Source organism: Eptatretus burgeri, chromosome 8, assembly GCF_056783735.1.
Source record: "Eptatretus burgeri isolate ZD-2024b chromosome 8, Ebu_testis_v1, whole genome shotgun sequence".
NCBI lineage: Eukaryota > Metazoa > Chordata > Myxini > Myxiniformes > Myxinidae > Eptatretus > Eptatretus burgeri.
Window position 1 is genome coordinate 70,184,028 of NC_140968.1, and position 23,468 is coordinate 70,207,495.

The 23,468-nt window shown below is 47.8% G+C and overlaps 1 long non-coding RNA gene across 1 annotated transcript; it reads right to left on the bottom strand.

Annotated features, from left to right (window-relative positions):
- Positions 1-356: 356 nt before the first annotated feature.
- LOC147021991 (uncharacterized) lies at positions 357-23,462 on the bottom strand. The gene is made up of 2 exons (XR_015061030.1): positions 23,254-23,462; positions 357-2,786 (listed from the first exon to the last, which is right to left on the bottom strand). It is a non-coding gene; the product is annotated as an uncharacterized LOC147021991 (long non-coding RNA).
- Between the last annotated feature and the right edge of the window lie 6 nt (positions 23,463-23,468).

The following is a 23,468-nucleotide window of genomic DNA, read 5'->3' on the forward strand; positions in this document are numbered from 1 at the left end:
TCAACCATTCTACATGTATTTTATGCTTATTGAAGTAAATAATGAATTATTGAAAGTGGCCATTTTCTCTTATGTTCCCACACTCAAGGGGTTAATTCACCATGTTGTGCAGAATTTCAACAACTACAACCTCAGTTTTCAAAAACTAGACATCCATACGGTTCAAATGAGACTGGTTTCAGCTTGTTACACCTCCGGTAGGGGTATCTCCTAAATTACAGCCCTTTTTCAGCCCCGGCCACTACACTAGTAGGGCGTCCCAGGATGATCTGGTGACTCCTCGGTCAAACACGATTTTTCGTACATATTACGGGGTCTGCTTGAGCAAGTCAGAGTTAATGCAATCGGACTCCGCACAAGTTTAAAAGCACATTTAATGTTTTCACAACAGACATCATTCATAGCCGTCCCACTGTCAATTACCTCGCAATGACGTGCTCCTCAGGCATGCACGTTAAATATTCTGGAACAGGTGTGCATGAGTAATACCGCATGAGATTCCAAAAATGATCAAAAGAGCACCAAGGCACATTCGAGGGCAAAAATAATAAAAATAAAACAAAGCATTGAGGAAGCATGCCCAATTCCCCCATATATTGTACACGCACGTTTTCATGTCCCAACGTTGTAACTGGGTTTGGAACAAAGGCAGCAATTGGTGAGAAGTGCTTCAAAGCCAAATACTTGAAGGAGAAAGTGCACGTTTTTCCTTTCATGTACCTGAGGGCAGTGTTAGTCACGTGGGTGGAGCTTTTCCACTTCGATCAACGGTCACGGCGATCACTTTAGAAGGACCCGACAGAAGGACACCGGGAAGGGTCCAGCTCGGTGTGAGAAAAACGAAAGGCATGAAGATGAGAAGGTAGTGAAGAAAGTAGCACGGCATCATGCACGTCCTTCGTTGCAGTTAAACTGAGATGGTGATTGTAAGTGCACATGCCATTACACAGCCACGACAACACGAGGGACAGAGTATGCCATTACAACAGCTTATGCATTCTTGTTCACAAACATGAAATCCATCATTGCCAGGCATCGCGTCCGAACACAGGTGAAAACGAGAACCTTAAACACATGGTTAGGAGTTGCAAAATGACGGAAGGAACTCTTCACTCAAGCTGTTTCTTCTTCGTTTGATTCACCCTTTGAGCACAACACGGTCCACACTAAACATACATCCAGCTCGGTATGTAAGATAGCCTTCCACGCAGTACATTCTGTGTGCTTTCTAAAGAAAAAAAAAGCAAACCAGATGAGCTAACCACACAAACAAGTATGAGAAAGAAAAATGTACATTAAATTTTCATTACACCAAAAAGCATGAAACTTAATGAAGTAGGCAGGAATAAACAAAAGCTTTGATTTGCAACCACCACAACTCTCTCCCCACCCAAAACAAAAAGTCCCAGTGAAGTGTGGGAACAACAAAACCTAAAGCGCATCCTCATAATCTGGCAGTGGTAAACATCATTGGGAAAAATCTCAAAATCTGCATGTAGCGTGTGCAAACCACGACCACACCGATGCAAGATCAAATCTACAAAAAAAAACAAAAAGTGTTTTGATCATTCTCTGTCCATGAATCAGGTGCATTGAAAAATGATGGGGTGAAAGTGCAGCACAAAATACAGAGAAAAGGACAAGATGTGGGCAGGAGGGCAAAGTATCCGAATGAGCTTTGAAAACCCAAGTGAAAAATTAGATTTATTTAACAATATGAAATATATTCATTTGAAACTGCCAATGTCGTTTTGGAAATACAACTCCTTCGTTCCCAAGAAATAAGGTAATGTTGTCTTCACTCGTTGCTCCGAGAACATCAAATCAACTTCAAAGTGTGCAATGGCAACACAAGGCAGAAAAAAGAATGGGCATAAAGACACCCCATCAGGCCCACTAATCAAGGTCATTGGTGAACTAACCTTCTTGAAAACTAAATCAAATTGCAACGGCGAGACCAACTCAGTTTCCGGAAGCTGAAAATCAAAATCCTGAATCAGAATACTTCTGCCTTCAGCTGGATTTGAACCCACAGAATTTGACATACTCCCAGTCCAGCGTCTTTGCCACCAAGCTATTGCAACAACCTAAAAACACTGGCATTGTAATAGTGCTTAACGGATCGGTTAAGCAATGCATCGTAAGCAAAGAAAAAAATAATAATAATAAAATAGAATAAAAAGAAACTTTACGAACAGGTGAACATTCTGTAGAGGATCTATAACAAGAAATTAGAGAATGCATAAACAAGATATCTCAACAGGACTAGGCTGGCAGTGGCAAAGAAGATTCATCAACATACCGAGACTAAGAGGAGCATTGCACGTAAATCTGCATATAATCTTTCAAATAATAACACCAACAAAAATAATAATAATGGAGGACCTAAAAATACATGAGCTTCTTTGGTCTAAAGAGCATTTTTTCGACATATCATGCACAATGTCCATTCATATAATATATATTCTTGGTATACAGAAAATTATGATGGAGAGTAACCAAAACTTGGGTGATTGACCTAAAGGACTCTGAGAGCCTGAACAGGTGGGCTGAAAGAATGCTTTGTCAGATTTTGTGCAACATCACTGAGGCAAGCATGAAGCAGACCTTAATGTTCAGCCATGTTTTGTAAATGGATGGAGAACATTTGATGATGGCCAAGCCTGATTGGCTGCAGCTGAACAGTCTCTGGCAAAAGAAAAATGTGTGGCTTGGACAAGCAAGGATCACAAAGGCTTCTTGTGGGTGATCTTGAGTATGTCTTTCAGGAGCAAACTCTCCATTTCCTGAAAGAAACGTGCACATTTTTCATCATGTCACAATTGCTATGTGGTCCTGTAGGCCAAAACGCATGCCACGTTAATGTTTTAATGAATAAAGATATCAAAACAAAGTCCAAAGCATTCATGCACAATTTGTCGTTTTCTTTGCCCATTTCCAAAGCGGTGGGAGAAGCTCATGTAATCTGTGAATGCGTCAATGTGCCACTCCTCACACAGATCTACTTTGATATTGTTACGGCGGTGGAAATTCGCATTACACCATAAAGGGTCCTCAGGTGAGATATATCGGTAAGTCCATGTGTAGTTAGCCCAAACCAGATGGATAGAGGGAATATATGTGATCCATTCAGGCTGCGATTCTTCAGTTCGCCGTTTTTCTTTTGCTGTCGTTACTTTGGTGCAAGAACAACCACGAACATCACCACAACCAACATCTCAACGATCACGCCATTCACTACACGACGCCCACAATCACGCCATTCACACCACGACGCCACCTTCCACAACTACGCTACCACCATCTTCGCCACTCGCCTTTCAACGAGCACCGTGCGGTCACGATCCCCGCGGGACGGATGAAAGGAGCGGAGAGGCAGCAGCAACAAGGGTGCGAAGGGGCATCTCCTGCCCAAAACTCCCGCTTGAATGTCTCCCGCCGGATTTTCCCTCCTGCTTTTCCCACGCATTGGCATGGGGGAGGTGCGATTTGAGCCAGAGGTCAAAGGTGAAAAAAGGTGGGGGCCTGATTTTGGGGGAATAATTCCCTGGCCCCCGAGCCAAAACTGACTTTCCTCGTCCCCCGCACGGCGCGGGGAGGGGGGAACGAGAGGGCACGCCCCTTTTTGGGAAGCTTCCAGAAGGGAGGTGGAGCCAGAAACGGAGTGGGGCGATGGGCGGAGCCCCACCCTACAAAAAGTGTGGGCGTGAAGGTCGACGATAACGTCGTTCCCTTGTCCCTGTTCCCTTATCCCTGAAGGAGAATTGTCGAGAGTTGTGGTGATTGTTCCTGGTCAGAGGTTCTGTTCATTCGTCCCTGTCGGGCGGACGACACGTGCAGGCACGAGGCACGAGCCCAGTGGACCACGCCGGAGGGACTCGGAGTTACGGTCGCCAAGGGCTGGACGACGCGCTAAGGGAAGTCGCGACTTCCATTTATTTTGGGTTCTGTGTAAACGTGTGTGTGTGGCGCCAGTCTGGTGAAGTAGAACTGTTATAAGTGTTGCGTGTGAATTGCATTATTTGGTTGTAGATCTGCGTGTCTTCGCTTGCTTTTATTGTGTTTTCTTGCGTGACAGTGATATACGTGCCTTCCGTGCTGCCGTGTGGCACAGAATAAATGTGCTGGTCTAATTGTTCCCCATTTCGCTGCGTCCTTTCCTTTGTTTGAATCTCCATCTTGCATCATGGAAGGGATCAATAGTGGGTTTAAAACACCCGGTAACTAATCTGAACCATCAAGGTCGACAATAACTCCGCTCGCTTATCCCTGTAGCAAGGAATGAGCCGCTTCAGCGGTTCGTGTCCGGAGTCGACCTGTGGCGTGGTTCAACTCCACGGTACGCCATCCGCGCGGGTACTTAGGTAAATCAACCATTCGGCGATCGGACCCTATTTCGCGCAGGTAGAATGGGGACTGAGTTGTGGTGAGGTTAAACCCCCACCCGTGACTAGCTCCTTGGCGGTAGTTCCAGGAGGGTCACGAATGAATTGCACGTTCGGTGGGCGAAGTGGCCGCTATTGGTTACACGCGGTCGTTCGCACGCCGGCGGGGTGCGAATTCACAACAATATATATATATATATATATATATATATATATATATATATATATATATATATATATATATATATATATATATATATATATACATATATACATATACATATATATATACATATATACATATACATATATACATATATATCAGTCAACCCCCGCTTCATCGCGGTTCACCTATCGAGCCCCCGGTTCATCGCGGGTTTTCCCTTGGAATGTAACTAATTTTTTCTGCGGATTCCCCCGGTACATCGCGGTAATAATATATAAAATATAAATTATTTAAGCAATAAATTATAACGCGTGGCGCTCGAAAGTATCTTCATAATAAAACAAACAAAAAAAAATTGTATGTTTGTCGACACAACGCACGAGACAAAGACAGAGAGCGCGCGATTCATTTCTCCTTGGCGCTGATTGGCTGCTGCCCACGAGGCGCACTCTCGCTGTCTTGAGTGTTTCGCTTGTGAACGACAGATATTTTCGACGTTTTTTTTCTCCAAGCCCTACGATGCCGCCCAAAGGAAAAACGTTTGCCGCGGTTGGGCGCCATTACGGTTTGAATGAATCGACCATACGCAACATCAAGAAGGACGAAGCCAACATCAGCGCTTTACATTCGTAACGCCCTGCAGCACCTCGTGGAGGCCATGGATTCCGACGACAATTTTTCTCTGAGGGCGTATTGGCGTGATTTCACGATAGCAACGTGTCTCCAAATAATTCAGAAGGCTCTACAAGAAATGAAAAAAGAAACCTTGAACGCCTGTTGGAAGAAACTGTGGCCAGAATACGTCCACGAATACAAGGCCTTTTCTCCAGACGAAATTCACCATTCGGCAATCGATAAGGCGGTCAAACTGGCGAAGATTCTAGGAGGAGGATTCAACGACATGACGCACGACGAAGTGAATGACCTCATCGAAACCAACTCTGACCGATGAACGGACGAGGATTTGGCTGAGCTTACGAAGTCTGCATGAGAGGAGGAGGAGGAACAATCTGATCCATCGCAGGAGCACGATGACGAAGGCCTCTTACTTGAACGCTTAGCAACAATGGCGAAAATTCTCCTCACCACCATGAAGAAACAACACCAGCAACTGCCCATTAAAATGTTTTTGCAACGTTACTGAGTTTACAGTAAGCATTTTTATGCTTCAAATGTTTTCTTTGTGTTTAATTGAGATTAAAATGTGTTTAAAATGTGTTTTGTGGAGGCGTCCATTCATCGCGGATTTTCACTTACCGCGGGAGGGTTTGGAACGTAACCCCCGCGAGAAACGGGGGATGACTGTATATACATACATATATATATATATATATATCTATATATCTATATATCTATACATATATACATCAGTGGGGAGAACAAGTATTTGATACACTGCCGATTTTGAAGGTTTTCCCACTTACAAAGCACCGAGAGGTCTGTAATTTTTATCATAGGTACACTTCAGCTGTGAAAGACGGAATCTAAAACAAAAATTCTGAAAATCACATTGTATGATTTTTAAATAATTAATTTGCATTTTATTGCATGAAATAAGTATTTGAGACATCAGAAAAACAGAACTTAATATTTGGTGCAAAAACCTTTGTTTGCAATTCCAGAGATCAGACGTTTCCTGTAGTTCTTAACCAGGTTTGCACAGACTGCAGCAGGGATTTTGGCCCACTCCTCCATACAGATCTTCTCCAGATCCTTCAGGTTTCGGGGCTGTCGCTGGGCAACGCAGACTTTCAGCTCCCTCCAAAGATTTTCTATTGGGTTCAGGTCTGGAGACTGGCTAGGCCACTCCAGGACCTTGAGATGCTTCTTACGGAGCCACTCCTTAGTTGCCCTGGCTGTGTGTTTCGGGTCGTTGTCATGCTGGAAGACCCAGCCACGCCCCATCTTCAATGCTCATGTTGAGGGAAGGCGGTTGTTGGCCAATATCTCACGATACATGGCCCCATCCATCCTCCCCTCAATACGGTGCAGTCCTCCTGTCCCCTTTGCAGAAAAGCATCCCCAAAGAATGATGTTTCCACCTCCATGCTTCACGGTTGAGATGGTGTTCTTGGGGTTGTACTCATCCTTCTTCTTCCTCCAAACATGGCGAGTGGAGTTTAAACCAAAAAGCTCTATTTTGGTCTCATCAGACCACATGACCTTCTCCCATTCCTCCTCTGGATCACCCAGATGGTCATTGGCAAACTTCAGACGGGCCTGGACATGCGCTGGCTTGGGCAGAGGGACCTTGCGTGAGCTGCAGGATTTTAATCCATGACGGCATAGTGTGTTACTTTTGGTTTTCTTTGATACTGTGGTCCCAGCTCTCTTCAGGTCATTGACCAGGTCCTGCCGTGTAGTTCTGGGCTGATCCCTCACCTTTCTCATGATCATTGAGGCTCCACGAGGTGAGATCTTGCATGGAGCCCCAGACCGAGGGAGATTGACTGTTATCTTGAACTTCTTCCATTTTCTAATAATTGCGCCAACAGTTGTTGCTTTCTCACCAAGCTACTTGCCAATTGTGCTGAAGCCCATCCCAGCCTTGGGCAAGTCTACAATTTTGTCCCTGATGTCCTTAGACAGCTCTCTGGTCTTGTCCATTGTGGAGAGGCTGGAGTGTGATTGAGTGTGGACAGCTGTCTTTTATGCAGATAACGAGTTCAAACAGGTGCAGTTAATATAGCTAGTGAGTTGAGAATGGGAGGGCTTCTTAAAGACAAAACTAAGAGGTCTGTGAGAGCCGGAATTCTTACTGGTTGGAAGGTGATCAAATACTTATTTCATGCAATAAAATGCAAATTAGTTATTAAAAAAAATAATACAATGTGATTTTCAGGATTTTTGTTTTAGATTCCGTCTTTCACAGTTGAAGGGTACCTATGATAAAAAATTACAGACCTCTACATGCTTTGTAAGTGGGAAAACCTGCAAAATCGGCAGTGTATCAAATACTTCTTCTCCCTACCGTGTGTGTGTGTGTGTGTGTGTGTGTGTGTGTGTGTGTGTGTGTGTGTGTGTGTGTGTGTGTGTGTGTGTGTGTGTGTGTGTGTGTGTGTGTGTGTGTGTGTGGGTGTGTGTGTGTGTGTGTGTGTGTGGGTGTGTGTGTGTGTGTGTGTGTATATATATAAATATATATCTTCGTCTTTCGGCTGCTCCCGTTAGGGGTCGCCACAGCGGATCATCCGTATGATCCGCAAAGTGATTTGGCACATGTTTTACGCCGGATGCCCTTCCTGACGCAACCCTGGTCGCCTCTTACGATACAGGGATGTATATATATATACATATACATATATATATATATATGTATATATATATATATATATATATATATATGTATATATATATATATGTATATATATATATATATATATATATATATGTATATATATATTGTTGCGGTTTTCGCGCCCGCCGGCGTGCGGACGGCCACGTAACTCGAATCGCGGCACGTCGCCCACCGGACGGACAATCCAGTCGTGACCCTCTCGGACTAACGCCGGGAACCAGTCACGGGTGGACCTTTCGGTCTCACCGCGATCGAGCCAATCAGCCCCCGCGTGGGATAGGGTTGCTCGCCAAATTCGAACTACCTAAGTACCCACGCGGAGGGTAGACCGGGCGATCGCACCTCGCCGCAGGTCGACTTCGGACACGGGCCACTTACGCGACCCGTTCCGTACTATCAGAATAACCGAGCGGTGTTATCGTCGACCTCGACGGTTCGATTAATTATCGGGCGTATTCAGCCCACTACCAACCCTTTACGTGAAGCAAGATGAGGATTCAAAGAAAGAAATGACGAAGCGAAGCGGGTAACAGTTCAACAATAAAGCACATTTATTCGCGACGAACGGAAAGCACACAAATACAATTCCACCAAATGCACACAAAAAAGAAAACACAATTCCATTTACACAAAAAGCAAACATAAAAGTGAAAACACAGTGCAGAGCTAATACCGACTACCGAGCACACGGCAACACTTATACAATTCTACTTCACAGACGGCGCCGACAACACATACCCAAAACCAAGGAAAAGAAATACCCTCAAGAATGAGGTAGGCCTGGGGCCGAGACCGGGTCGGGCCTACCCGTCTGGTGATGAGACGCGGAGCGGCGATGGCCCCGCAACCCGCGGGCCTCGTGGACAGTGCCTGGCAGGGGGTGGGAACGGGGCCCCCTTGGTCGCACTATCTCAGCGCGGGGGGAAACAGGAGGGGGTTGCTGATGCTCGGGGTATAGAGGATCTTTATTATATGCGACGAGCGTCTCCACCTCGGCCAGGTCGCGCTGTCGGCCTCCTTCGGGTGCAGCTTCCTGCACGACGCGAGCACCCCCTCGTCTGGTGTCGCCGCCCTTCCACCGCTCCGTCCCCTCCGTTCCGACTCCCACGCACACGACGAGCAGCTCCACCGCCCGCGAAGTCTTGACCCTCTGCTTCCGACTCTCCTCTTCTTGACTCTCCGTTCTCGTTCTGCTGACTCTCCCTCGTTCTCTCTTGCGACTCCGTTCTGCTCCTTCTTTCGCTCCGACTTTTACGACTCCTTTTACTGACGAACACCGTCCTTTTATCCCCCCCGTAACTTCGCCTTTGACCCCCTCCCTTTGACCTTTCACCTCGCTCCCCATTGGCCCGAGAAAAAGTGGGCGTGAAGGCTTTTTGATCCACAAATTTGCATATATCGATCGCCCTGGGGGCGGGGCCAATTCGCCCCTCGCTCACCGATTGGACGGCAAAAAGTGGGCGTGTGTCGTTTTGGATCCGTTTTTGAAGCAGAAAATCCGTGATTTTGTACACGCTGTTCAACGTGCGCCCTACACGAGTCCAGCATCGGTGCCCATGAGTGGCGCGAGATGACGGTGATGCGATGGTGGCGAGTTGCGACGGTAAAGGTCATGGCGGTTGTGGTGAAGCGGCGTTGTGGTTGGTGGTTGTTGTTGTGGTTGTGATGGTGGCGATTGGTCCAAAATAAAGATAGTAAAAGAAAACGGCTATCCTGAAGAGTCGCAGCACGTATAAATGACATGTATTCCCACTAGACAACGGGTTTGGGCCTAACTACACATGCACTTACCGAGATACCTCACCTAAGGGACCTGAATGGTGGTTTGCGAATCTGGTAACCACAACACTACCCCCTTCCCTTTTTACAGACTCGTCCCGAGTCGTCAAATTTTCGTGTGCCATCATGTGTAGTTTTCCCCTAGTACATTTTACCTACGGATCCCTGAGTGCGACATTCATGGTATTCGTGTCCCCAAAATAAATAACCTGAGGGCTGCGTAACTACCTAAACAAACTCACTCACACGGACGACTTAAATAAAATTGCCGGCGCTAGACAGACATGCCGGGGGGCACACTCATATTTACAGTACATCTTAACCTTAACTTACAAATTTTACACTAAACCATGGCCCAGGATCACTGAACTCTGCAAAAAGAAAGCAGTTAGCAGGGAGCCAGGCTGCCCACATGCAGTCTCTGGCTCAAAACAATGCAGGTGACAGGGAACGTGGCTGGCTGCTCACACGCAGTCCAAGGCCTTCCCTTTTGAACTGAACTCAGTGAACCACAACGGTGCTTGGGCTGCACAAACGCAGTCTCCGTGCCAGCTCAAGTGGCACACGCAATGAGCACAACAAATGGATGCATGAACGGTTTGAACTGAATGCAGTGAACCACAACGGTGCATGGGCTGCACAAACGCAGTCTCCGTGCCAGCTCAAGTGGCACACGCAATGAGCACAACGAATGGATGCATGAACACAAACACGGTGCACGGGCCGCCACTGCAGGCCCGTGTTGTAGCTGCCAACAGGGCAGTTCTTGCAGCTTGCAAACTGTTGCCTTGATCCTGGCGCACATGGAAATGAACAGGGGGGGGCAAAGCAAAAATTGAACGGGGGCTGGTGAACAGGGGCAGTGGGCATGGCATGGCAAAGGTGAGCAGGCAAACACAGCCCGCAGAAGAAGGCCGCTGCAGGCAAACACAGCCGGCAGATGAACTGGCCGGCACAGGCCTTGAAGAAAAAACAGCCAGCCGGCAGATGAAGTGGGCCGGCACAGGCCTTGCAGCACAGCAGCTGCAGACGATCCAGCCGGCACAGACCTTGCAGCAAAATAACAGCTGCCGATGAAGTTGGCCGGCCTCCGCCTTGAAGCAAAACACGGCCAGCCGATGGAGTTGGCTAGCCTTTGCCGTTCAGTGGAGGTTGGTGGAGGGAGTGCGGTGGTGCTGGCCACTGGAAGGCGGGCTCGGACCTACCTACCTGTCTCCCTCCCAACCTATCGCCTTTGCCTGTCACTGTACATACCCACTCCCTTAATTTGTCAAACCCCAATTTAGCCCCAACTTATTTTTTTGTTGTTTTTATTTTTACTTCCCCTTTATAAATCGTCCCCTAACCCCCTTTATCGTCCTTGTTCGGCTAACCTATTCTGTCACCTAGCCTACTCCCAACCCCTACGTTCCCTTCCCGGAGGGGAATAAGGGAGAGCTAACGTCCTGTGTCGAGGCCCAACGAAGCCTCAAAATGGCCTCCCCAGAGTTCGGCGATCTTTAACCAAAGTGGGTCCAGCGGCCCACAACGAGAGCGAGGGGATGGATGGTGCGGAGGGGTACATCTCCTAATCTACCCTAACCATTTAACTGTTAAACTACCCCGGGGCTTTCAACAAGCGCCTCTTGCTTAAACTATTGGTTCTATAAACCCAGATTCCCGTCGCCTGTGTTGGTGTCCTTACAATTTCGGGCCTCACCCCCCAATTTTCTCTCCGTGCCCTCACACGGTCTCCTGGCTGGGACACGTGGCTCCCTCCGGCAGGCACGACCCTCTGCCGAATCTCCCGCTATGGCACCCCCGGGCACTACACTGCCTCCGAGCCTACCAGCTCCCTAACACCGGGGAGTGCCCCCCATGGCACCTCCCCTGAAACACACACGTGGCAGGCCGGCCTCCCGGGCCCCTTTCCGAGGGTCACCCGTGCCCACGCGGCTAATGGCGCCCCGGGCCCCCGCACCAAGCAGGCGCACCCGTGCCCACTACTCTATCCCGGCCCCCCATGGGCCCATGGCCTACCACGGCCGACTAGCCTGGTGCCCGGGGTACCCACTCAGCGATACTCACCTTTCGCAGCCACGCTCCCAAGCCCGTCAACAGGGCTCCTGCACCCCTCCAAATGGGTCTCGAGCCTACTTTCCCACCAACAGCAAAACGACCTCCATTTTTCAATTTGACTAACCCAGCTAACTCACTTTACTCTGACCCCGGGGTCCCTTGGGCGGGAGTCACTCCTCCCCCCAATCACTCATCGCACCATGCATTCCCCATTCGCTCCATTCACACAGACCCGCTGGCCTCACTCACTCACCAAGTACTCACCTCACAACTCACCAACAACTCTTCAACACACACACCACTGAACTCTGCCATCCTCCTAACTACCTCCCCTAACTAACTCGTGCTCCCACGTCGTCCCTTAAACTAGTAGCACGTTCCTTTTAACACTACGTAGCTAAGCTACGTCCCCACTACACATTCATAAGTCTGTCCATGTCTCCAAATAAATCATTTTATTTCCCAACCTAAATCTCGCTACAATCCCTCTAACTAATCCATTCCACGGACTCCATGAGGACTTACCCCTGCCCCATGAAGTCGGTCTAGCTAAGCTAACCCTTCCCCCTAACTAGTTTCCATCCTGTGCCCAGGTAAGGGGGTCTTTCACCCCTTGCCCAGGAATCCTGTACACCCAAAAGTGAGGCTTGCTTTTTTTTATTATTTTTTTTTTTTTCATGCGCAGCACCTGCGCGGCAACTCAGAGCTCGCGCACTTTGCACCTGTCCGTGACGTCATGCGGCTGCACGTGTTCCTCGTCCCTCCTTGGACGGTGCCATCCGGCAGAGATACCCCTCCTGCCGGATTCCAACCACACGTGCAGCCATGACGTCACCGTGCGCAAAAAAAAAAAACACAAGCCCCACGTCTCGAGGGGTTTCCCACGCGAACACATGTGCTTTGCCCGTTGGAGCTGAACACACACGATCGCGTGGAGAACCCGTCCGGTCCAAATCCATTTACCTGCCTAAACTTTGTCCGTCCGCGGGATCGGCAAATCCACCGCGTGCGTTTCCGGACCGGGACTTCACTCTCGCAAGCGAGCACGTGGCGGTCTCGTGCGTTGCACAGCACGAACCGCGCGCTCACTGCTGGGTGAACCCGGCACGGTCCTCGAAACAGCTACAGCCGCTACCCGGCTTTCTCTCCTCTGTCGCCGTCGTCGTCTCCATTCCACCCACGCACACCTGCGTGTTACGACGCACACAGTCCACACCATCACATTCACACCGGGAGATGCGGCTGCGTGCTCCCGCATGCCAACCGACATCTCCCTCACATACCGCTCTCTCACACACACGGTCTCCCTTGCACACAGCGACCTTGCACACGGCCGTTCACTCACGCGTGCCTCACTACTCTCACACCGTGCCTCATCCACACACGCGGGGGCACTCACCCGCGGTACCTCACTCATACACACGGCGACACTCACACACGCGGTCTCTTCCACACAACGTCCCTCACTCATGCACGCGGGGGCACTCACCCGCGGTTCCTCACTCATACTGGCCGTTTCACTCACACACACGGCCTCTTCCACACACGGTTCCTCATCCACACACGGTGCCTCATCCACACACGGCGTGCTGGGAAGCACGCACTCCAGCACCATCGCCACCACACCACTCACACACGGGGTCGCTTCCACACACGGGGACGCACTCACGCCTTGCACCACACACACAGGGACAACTACACTGGGGATTCGTATCCCCACAAGGGTCTCCGGGGCCTCTATACCCCCCAAGCTCTCCGTGCACCCGTCCACAGCACTCGTCCCCTCAACCTCGCAAAACACGACCGAACTCACCTGGTCGTGACTCGCCTCAAGGGGGCATACTCCCTCCCCTCGTTCCTGGAGGAGGCCATCCAGGTGCTCGCACTGGGTCTCTACCCAGTCCGCCAGCTCACCCCCATTGTCCTCCACTACCTCCGTGTGTGTGTGTGTGCGTCACTTACCCCGTCTTTATCGTGTAGTCTTTCCTCTATTTTGTCTGTCTCCCGTGTCTCTATACATTTTCTCTCCTGGTTCCTTTTTTCTGTCTCTTCCTGGTTCCTTTTCCTTTCCCATCTGAGTCGTTCTTTCTCTCTGAGCCCCATTAGCTGTTCGTTCTCCCTCCGTTTTAGTTGTTCAATTTCACACTCATATAGTTGTTGTTTTCTCTCCCACTGTTCCTCCTGCTCTTTGTTTTCCAATCTCATCGTTTCTTTCAATTGGCTCATTTCCTTCCTGTGTTTCATTCGCTGTTCTCTCACGACTCTTCCTCGTTTCCTCTCCTGTCCTTCCTTCTCCAGTTTCATGGTTTTCTTCATTTGGTTAATCTCCTGTTTGTGTTTCATTCGCTGTTCTTTGTCCATCTCGTACTCCAGCCTCAGCTTTTCTTTCAATTGGTCAACCTCAGATTCATGTTCTTTTGTTTTCTATTCCATTGTTCCTCTCGTTCTTCCCTCTCCAATCTCGTTGTGTCCTTCAATCTCCTGATTTCTCCTTCCTGCTTCATTCCTTGCTCCTTTACTTTCTCCTCGTATTCAAACCTATTTTTTTCCTTTTGTCGTTCAGTTTCAAATTCATACTCTTTCAGTTTTCTATTCCACTGTCTTTCTTGTTCCTCCTTCTGCAATCTCGTCATTTCTTTCAACTGACTGATTTCTTTCTCCTGTCTCATTCGTTCTTCCTTCATTACTCTTTCTTGTTCCTCATTCTTTAGTCTGGCCTTCGCTTCCAGCTGTTCGATCTGTACAGTGTGGTTTCTTAAAGTTTCATTTTCCGTTCTCTTCCTTTCCTCTTTTAACACTCTCAGTTCGTTTTGTAGTTCCCTCTCTTTGTTTTGGTGTTTCTGTAACTCAGAAACTTTCTTTTCCAATTCTTTTCTCATCTCCGCACCCTCCGACCTTGCTTTGGCTTCGAACTGTTCTTCCGGCTTGCGCTTGTGGTTTTCTACCCGTCTTCCCAGTTCCTCTGTCTCCGTTTTTCCCTCCAGTCCCAGCTTATCAACTCTCTTCGTCATGTCTTGAAGTCTTTTCTCACACTCCACCGTTTCGACCTTCAATCCCTCCTCTGTCTCCTCCTGGCTTTCTTTTAATTTTTCTAATACCTTCTTTACCTCGTGTCTCGTCTTACACGTCTCCCGAATTATTTTCTCGCCCGCCCCGACCGCGGGTCTGACAGCCGTTGCACTCCCCCCCAGCTCGTTCGTCCCAGCACGTGGCAGCGCCATTTTCTCGCCCGTGGTCCGTGTTTCGCTCCTCGCCATTGCCATAATGCCTGCCTGCAGGCCTATGCCCATGCTCTGCATCTCACCCCGCATTTCTTTCATTTGGTTTTTCGCTTCGAGTGCGTTTCCATCCATTTTTTTATTTTCCATTTGTTGCGTATTTCTCTTCATTTCGTTGTTCCTTTCTTTCATTTCGGCATTCCTGTAATCCAGTTTGTCATTTATGCTCTGCACGAGTTCCATAACGTGCTGTATCGTCACCTGCCCTGGCCACTCCCACTGACTACATTTAGCGGTGGGGTTATAATAAAAAAACCGACCAGATGAACGGCATCGATGCCTTTCCCAACCTTCTGGTACGGGTTTCTCTTGCACGGTGATCTCGTCCTGAGCCATGGATTCTACATTACTGTTACACATACCTAATCCACCCGGCACCCGCTCGCCTTGAGACGCCATCTTGCTTCTCGTGAAGGGTTAATTTCGCTCGCTCGTAATTTGGAGGGAATCGGGGGTCGCTTCTCTCACCCCTGGACCGATTCCCGTGAATTTAGCCGGAGACAGGAGAGCCCGTTTTCCTGTTCTCCGATACCAGTGCCGCGAGGAGGGCGATGAATTTGTATCGCACGACCTGACACCAGTGTTGCGGTTTTCGCGCCCGCCGGCGTGCGACGGCCACGTAACTCGAATCGCGGCACGTCGCCCACCGGACGGACAATCCAGTCGTGACCCTCTCGGACTAACGCCGGGAACCAGTCACGGGTGGACCTTTCGGTCTCACCGCGATCAAGCCAATCAGCCCCCGCGTGGGATAGGGTTGCTCGCCAAATTCGAACTACCTAAGTACCCACGCGGAGGGTAGACCGGGCGATCGCACCTCGCCGCAGGTCGACTTCGGACACGGGCCACTTAAGCGACCCGTTCCGTACTATCAGAATAACCGAGCGGTGTTATCGTCGACCTCGACGGTTCGATTAATTATCGGGCGTATTCAGCCCACTACCAACCCTTTACGTGAAGCAAGATGAGGATTCAATGAAAGAAATGACGAAGCGAAGCGGGTAACAGTTCAACAATAAAGCACATTTATTCGCGACGAACGGAAAGCACACAAATACAATTCCACCAAATGCACACAAAAAAGAAAACACAATTCCATTTACACAAAAAGCAAACATAAAAGTGAAAACACAGTGCAGAGCTAATACCGACTACCGAGCACACGGCAACACTTATACAATTCTACTTCACAGACGGCGCCGACAACACATACCCAAAACCAAGGAAAAGAAATACCCTCAAGAATGAGGTAGGCCTGGGGCCGAGACCGGGTCGGGCCTACCCGTCTGGTGATGAGACGCGGAGCGGCGATGGCCCCGCAACCCGCGGGCCTCGTGGACAGTGCCTGGCAGGGGGTGGGAACGGGGCCCCCTTGGTCGCACTATCTCAGCGCGGGGGGAAACAGGAGGGGTTGCTGATGCTCGGGGTATAGAGGATCTTTATTATATGCGACGAGCGTCTCCACCTCGGCCAGGTCGCGCTGTCGGCCTCCTTCGGGTGCAGCTTCCTGCACGACGCGAGCACCCCCTCGTCTGGTGTCGCCGCCCTTCCACCGCTCCGTCCCCTCCGTTCCGACTCCCACGCACACGACGAGCAGCTCCACCGCCCGCGAAGTCTTGACCCTCTGCTTCCGACTCTCCTCTTCTTGACTCTCCGTTCTCGTTCTGCTGACTCTCCCTCGTTCTCTCTTGCGACTCCGTTCTGCTCCTTCTTTCGCTCCGACTTTTACGACTCCTTTTACTGACGAACACCGTCCTTTTATCCCCCCCGTAACTTCGCCTTTGACCCCCTCCCTTTGACCTTTCACCTCGCTCCCCATTGGCCCGAGAAAAAGTGGGCGTGAAGGCTTTTTGATCCACAAATTTGCATATATCGCTCGCCCTCGCTCACCGATTGGACGGCAAAAAGTGGGCGTGTGTCGTTTTGGATCCGTTTTTGAAGCAGAAAATCCGTGATTTTGTACACGCTGTTCAACGTGCGCCCTACACGAGTCCAGCATCGGTGCCCATGAGTGGCGCGAGATGACGGTGATGCGATGGTGGCGAGTTGCGACGGTAAAGGTCATGGCGGTTGTGGTGAAGCGGCGTTGTGGTTGGTGGTTGTTGTTGTGGTTGTGATGGTGGCGATTGGTCCAAAATAAAGATAGTAAAAGAAAAACGGCTATCCTGAAGAGTCGCAGCACGTATAAATGACATGTATTCCCACTAGACAACGGGTTTGGGCCTAACTACACATGCACTTACCGAGATACCTCACCTAAGGGACCTGAATGGTGGTTTGCGAATCTGGTAACCACAACAATATATATATATATATATGTATATATATATATATATATATATATATATATATATATATATATATATATATATATATATATATATATATATATATATATATATATATATTGTTGCGAATTCTGGCCCGCCGATCGGCCACGTAACTCGAATCGCGACACGTCTCCCACCGGAACGGACAATTCAGTCGTGACCGTCCGGGAACTACCGCCAGGAGCCAGTCAGGGGTGGGGGTTTAACCCCACCACAACCTTGTCCGCACTCTACCCGCGCTACAGGGTCCGATCGCCAAATCTTCGATTTACCTAATTATTCGCGCGGGTAGGTTACCGAGAGATTGTACCTCAACGGGACCGCTTTGAAACGAGCCGCTTAAGCAGCTCGCTTCCTTTTGGAATAACCGAGCAGGGTATTATTGCGCAGTCCCGTTGGACCCGATCACTTTTCCGGCTATTTAAAAACCAACTATATTCCGAGTGCAAGATGGGGAAGTTCAATGAGGGAATGGACGCAATGAACAGGTTTACAGTCACACTAGGACATTTATTATAATAAAGCACGTATGCAATTAAACAAGGCAAAACACGTATGCACTTATACAAGCAACAAACGCACACCAAAAGACCAACAACCGTCTACTTATTATGTACAGTCACTTGCACTTAACAGCAGTTCCTACTTATTAGACGGGCCCACGGACACACGTACGCGCGCATGCACGCACGCACGCGCGCACGCACGCACGCACGCACGCACACGAAATGGTGGCAGAGGCCTTTAATAACGAGCTCCAGCTCGGAGGACAGGTGAGCTGAAACCCAGAACATATCTCGAACCTCTCCACCTCGTGTGGTCTTCAAGTTGTTCGGACCCGGGCTCCAGCGAGAGAGAGCTGGATCCAATCGCCGTGAGCCGCGATCCTTCCCGAGCTCCCGCGAATCCTCCCGCGCTTCTCAACACGTGCTGTTGAGACGAGGCGCCGATCCTTCCCGTCGATGCGTCGCTTCCCCGAGGAACCACCTCCAAGAAGAGGTCGATGAGTCGCACCAAGCCGGGAACCAAAATGGAGAACAAAGAGCTCCACGAACCAAGAAGAAGAAGCCACCACTCGCAGCTCGAGCCGAACGACCGGCTTAACTTCCTTCCAAACAGGGCAGCTTGAAGCAAAAAGCTCTGCCGAGCCAAACAGAAGCTAAAGCTCACTGAACCACCAAAGCAAAAAAGCCTCCAAAAAGCCTCCTCCCGAGCCAGGCCTCAGCCGAAGCTCACTGAGCCAGCCGAAGCAAAAAGCTTCCGAAGGCCTCAACCCTAACCCAAGCCAAACAGGACCTGAAGGTCTCATCAACGGCTACTCTCTCAACTCCCTTCTCCAACTCTCCCCACGAACAAAAGACGAGTCTTTTGGGTCTGTTTGCCTACACAAAACTGTAGTCATTTTCTCTGCAACTGCTGGTCAGATAGAGGTGAAATTTTCACCATAAGAGCGAAAACTCATGTACAATGTTTTCGTAATAAGTATGACATCATAAGTCACGTGGTGTGGTAGCCATGTTGGAAAAATTGAAAAACCAGACCTCTGTATCTCTGAAACCACACCAAGGGAAAAAAATGGAAACTTGGCACAGAGCAAGTACTCCTCATGGGGGAATAAGTGTGATTTTTATGACATCATGGTTGCCTTCGTTATGATGTCATAATTGCATATGTAGAACGCTACATCTGATCACCATGAAAATTGAGGGTCATCTTGGGAGAAAATGATCCACAGAAAAGAAAAAAAATTTGATGACATTAACCATGTGATTCGGCAGCCATATTGTTTTTTAATTCTTTTTTTTCAACTTTAAAAAAATCCTCTTCTCTGAAGTGCCTGAACAGATCGAGGTGAAACCACACGTATGACCGCCTCTCCATGAGGAATAAAATGTTCACACATATGACATCATAGGTCAGATGGTTAGGCAGCAATATTGGATTTACCCCAAAACCTATAAAAAAATCTTCTTCTCCAGATGGCTGGACAGATCGAGAAAACTTCAAACAAATGCTCCCCAAGCCTTGAGGATGCCAGGGTATTCACAAATAATAGATGTCACATGGTCTGGCAGCCATATTGGATTGAGCAAAAATACATTTCTCTATAACTGATTAATCAATCGATGTGAAACTTCACAATTATGATCTTGTAGTGATGGGAAATATACGTTTTAAATTTCAACCTGACCGTACACATGGTCCAGGAGGCAGAATTTTTTTTTTTTGATCTGGGTAATTTTTGATTTTCTTTTTTTTTGAATAAGGCTCACTTGGTCGTACCTGGATGGGGTTTGATGGCAGAGGAGTAGCAGCTAAAATGTGAATCCTATCCAGGTTCCTCCTGATGACTTCATCTTTGATTTTTGCTTGTTTGGGTTCCTTCTGATTACTCCAATGCAAGACTGTACACCTATTTGGTCTTCCATTTGATTTGAATTGAATTAATTTTAATCCCATTCTAAATTAAATTGAATAATAAACGTCATGGGTCAGGGTCAGGTGTCCGATCAAAGCGGGGTTGCATCAAAGCGGGACATCTTGGTACCCGGTCATCACTGCCAGCAGTTATAAAGTGGCAATTCCAGTTATGTCTATTATTAATTACGAAGCACACCAGCACACAAAAGTCCTGGTGAGGGTCTGTAATCACTGATTGCTCTTTTTCTTGTTTGTAACTGTGATGTTTGGAGCTCTCCCACAAGCCTAAACCAAGATAGGGAGGAGAAAAATAAACAACTAAATAAAGTGCGTACGAGTCCACTTCCATCTGAGTGCATCATTTGCCAGCAAACTAAAACGATTATTGGCTTTTATCGGAAACGGAACATTGAGAAACTGGTTACGTGCGAGACAGATGCAGGAAAACTACTCCAAGCTGCTTAACTCAAAAATGATCAGCAGATACAAACGCAAATTGGAGATATGGATCCTGTATGTAATGAGCTACGGCATCATGCCTCATGTTATAAACTCTATGCCAACTACCTCAGTGTGAAGGAGAAATCTGTGAGGGTGCTGACAGATTCCTTTGACCGATTCTGTGTGGAGATTATTGAGCAACGGATTAATTATTGATGGTGGTGAAGTCATGACAATGAAAACATTGACCAAACTATTCATCAAATGTGCCGCTAATACTGAAGAGGTTGACATCAGTGGCTATCGTAGCTATCAACTTAAGGCAAGGCTGGTGAAAAGGTTCCCAAACTTACAGGTTACTTCTATGAAATCTTGTGCAAGTGAACTTGTTCTGCTGCCTTCTGTTGCACATAAAGCAACTGTCAGCACAGTTACGGCTTACTACGACTGAATCCATGAGTTCACAATCGGAGGCCGAAGGAGAGTACACTTGTAACATAACCAAGCATGAGGAGTATGCACAGCTGCACCGTTCTGCAACGTGCCTACAGAACACTGTCCGCTCTGTTGAGGGACTGGTTAATTGGCCGCCAACTGCCGATTGTCTGGCTTCTGCCGTGTGTTCAGACATTATTCCGCCGGATCAGTTGAACTTTCTTGCCTGGTATACTGGTTTGACAGACGATTTCACAGAAGACAGAGTCACAATTAAAAGTGATGACAGCATGAGAAAGCTCCTGGCTATTGCTCAAGACATCATCGCACTGTCCTCTAGTGGCCGGAAGCTTATGCCGAAGCAAGTCGCGCTTGGTATGACAGTTCATCATTTGAGTGGTTCTGCAAAGATCCAGCAGTTGTTGAACAACTTCAGCCATTGTGTCTCACATTCAACAACACTCGAGCATGACACAGCCCTCGCCACACAGCAGCTCCAACAAGCAAATGATATACTTCCAGGATTCAAGAAAAAGTTATTCACAACATTGGTGTGAGATAATAACGACTTCGGCGAGGAAACACTCACAGGTATTTTCATAAGTTTTCAACATTTTCCCTGGTCTCTGGGTAGTCATGAATTCTCTTTCCAAGAAAAGAGGTGTAAAACATGGAGTTGCATTATTGTCCATCATGGTGGAATTTTTGTCTATATTTACAGGTAAAGGAACCACACATAACACAAATGGGATAATAATTCAGACAAGCGACCGCCATACCAAAACCTCTGTCACTCAGCCGACATCACTGAAATCAGTCAGAATCTTGGCCCCGATTGTGTTGGAGGGTATTGTCAGCTTTCACTCGTTCACAGGCTGCAACACTGTAAGCTCCTTCAAGGGGAAAGGCAAGGTGCACCCTCTGAAGATGATGCCGGCTTCCCCGATGTACGTCAAAGCTTTTCATGAAATTGGGCTGGCATGGACAGTGACATACAACCTCTTAAACGTCCTGGAGTCATTTCTGTGAATTGTATGGGTGGAAAGATTGTAATGATGTAAACATTGGTCGTTGCAATGCTTTCCGTTGTGCCATGATGGAAACGTCTCTGCCACCCAACCGAGACAGCTTGAAACTCCATGTCATGCGAACAAATTACCAGACAGGAATTCACAAGTCGTGTTTCAAGCAGAACATTTGCCCGCCATCACTAGAGCAACATGGCTGGATAAAGACCGACAACCAACTCGCTGTCAAGTGGTCCACCATGCCTATTACCCCTGCGTTAGTTTTGGAAGTTGTACACTGTAGCTGCAAGAAAGGACAGTGCAACTCCAAATGATGCTCCTGCACAAAGGCAACCGTGGATTGTATGGACTTGTGTAACTGCTGCGACTGCACAAATCACCCTGTGACCACGGTCGACAGCGAAAGCGAGGATGAGGCCTGCAATGATGTATGCGAAAGTGATGCTGAGGATGACGATCAGGAATAGAACCAGGTATAGTCAACAAAAAAATTTCGGATTGACGTTTTGCAGTATTCGCCTGAATCTGGATCAGAATCAATATCTATATATGTGCAATTATATATTTGAGAATATTGGTCATTACAACTCTCCGCTGTGCCCGAATTGGACGGTTTGCCACCCATTGACCGCTTCAAATGTCGATGAGCTGCGTTTCATGCGGAGACTCGACAGCGATATTGGTCCAATTATCTACCCCAGTTTACCCTAATTTGCATCACATGATCATCATGACGTATTCAGCTTAATTTCTGGAGCTCTTCCTGATGCCATGTACCAAGTTTTGTGGCATTCGGACGTACATTTGTGGATAAAATCGACTGTTGCATATACCAATTGGCTCGCAATTTGCGCCCTTGGTCCATATACCCCGGTTTACCCTAATTTGTGTCACGTGATCATCATGACGTTTTCAGCTTAATGTTAGGACCTCTTCCTGGTGCCATGTACCAAGTTTGGTGGCATTCGGACGTATACTTGTGGAGAAAATCGACTGTTGTATACTAATTAGCTCGTATGAATAATTAATTAGTTAAAGTAGTCAATACTAATTAGTGAACCAATATTTTTAGTATGTTTGATTTTTTTTTTTGTTAATCACCACGTCTATAGCTACGTGTTTATGTAAACTTCTCCCCTCCACCCCTTTGAGTGCAGTACTTTTCTATTTTGGCGCGTCCTACAAGCTTTGGCCCACGGCCTGAAAATCAAATCAATTAGTCCTTGTCACACATCCAACATGTCCTCCAAGTTTCATCAGAATCAGTCCACAACTTTTTGAGATATCATGCAATATCATTTTTGCCCCATATCTCAATGGTCAAGAATCACTTTCAGAAATTTAAATAATTCTCGTGTCCGGATCCAGATTCGGATTTGGATCTTTATCAAAATTAATCATCGCTTTCCTTGGCCGGTCACCTACATTAAAAAAAAAAATATATATATATATATATATATATATATATATATATATATATATATATATATATATATATATATATATATTCAGAACGATCGCTTGAAAACTGTGGCCAAAAATCGTATGACAAACAGACAGACAAATGCTGCAGCCCAACATACTTGGCAAAAATATTTTTTCACCAAGTAATAAAAGGAGATAATTAGGATCCATACCTCGTGCTGCTGCTTGAGGGCAAGTCGCGACTGGAACTCCAGACGAGCGAGGCCATTGCGGACCTGGGAAGGCCGATCTGGCAGCACAAAGTGCAGCACGAACCAGAGTACGAGCAAAATGTGCTACAGGGAGCAGATAAACTGATGTTCAACTCTGACAACACTTACAGATTGCATGCCATAAATGAGCCACATCATTAGCATCAATGGGGCCA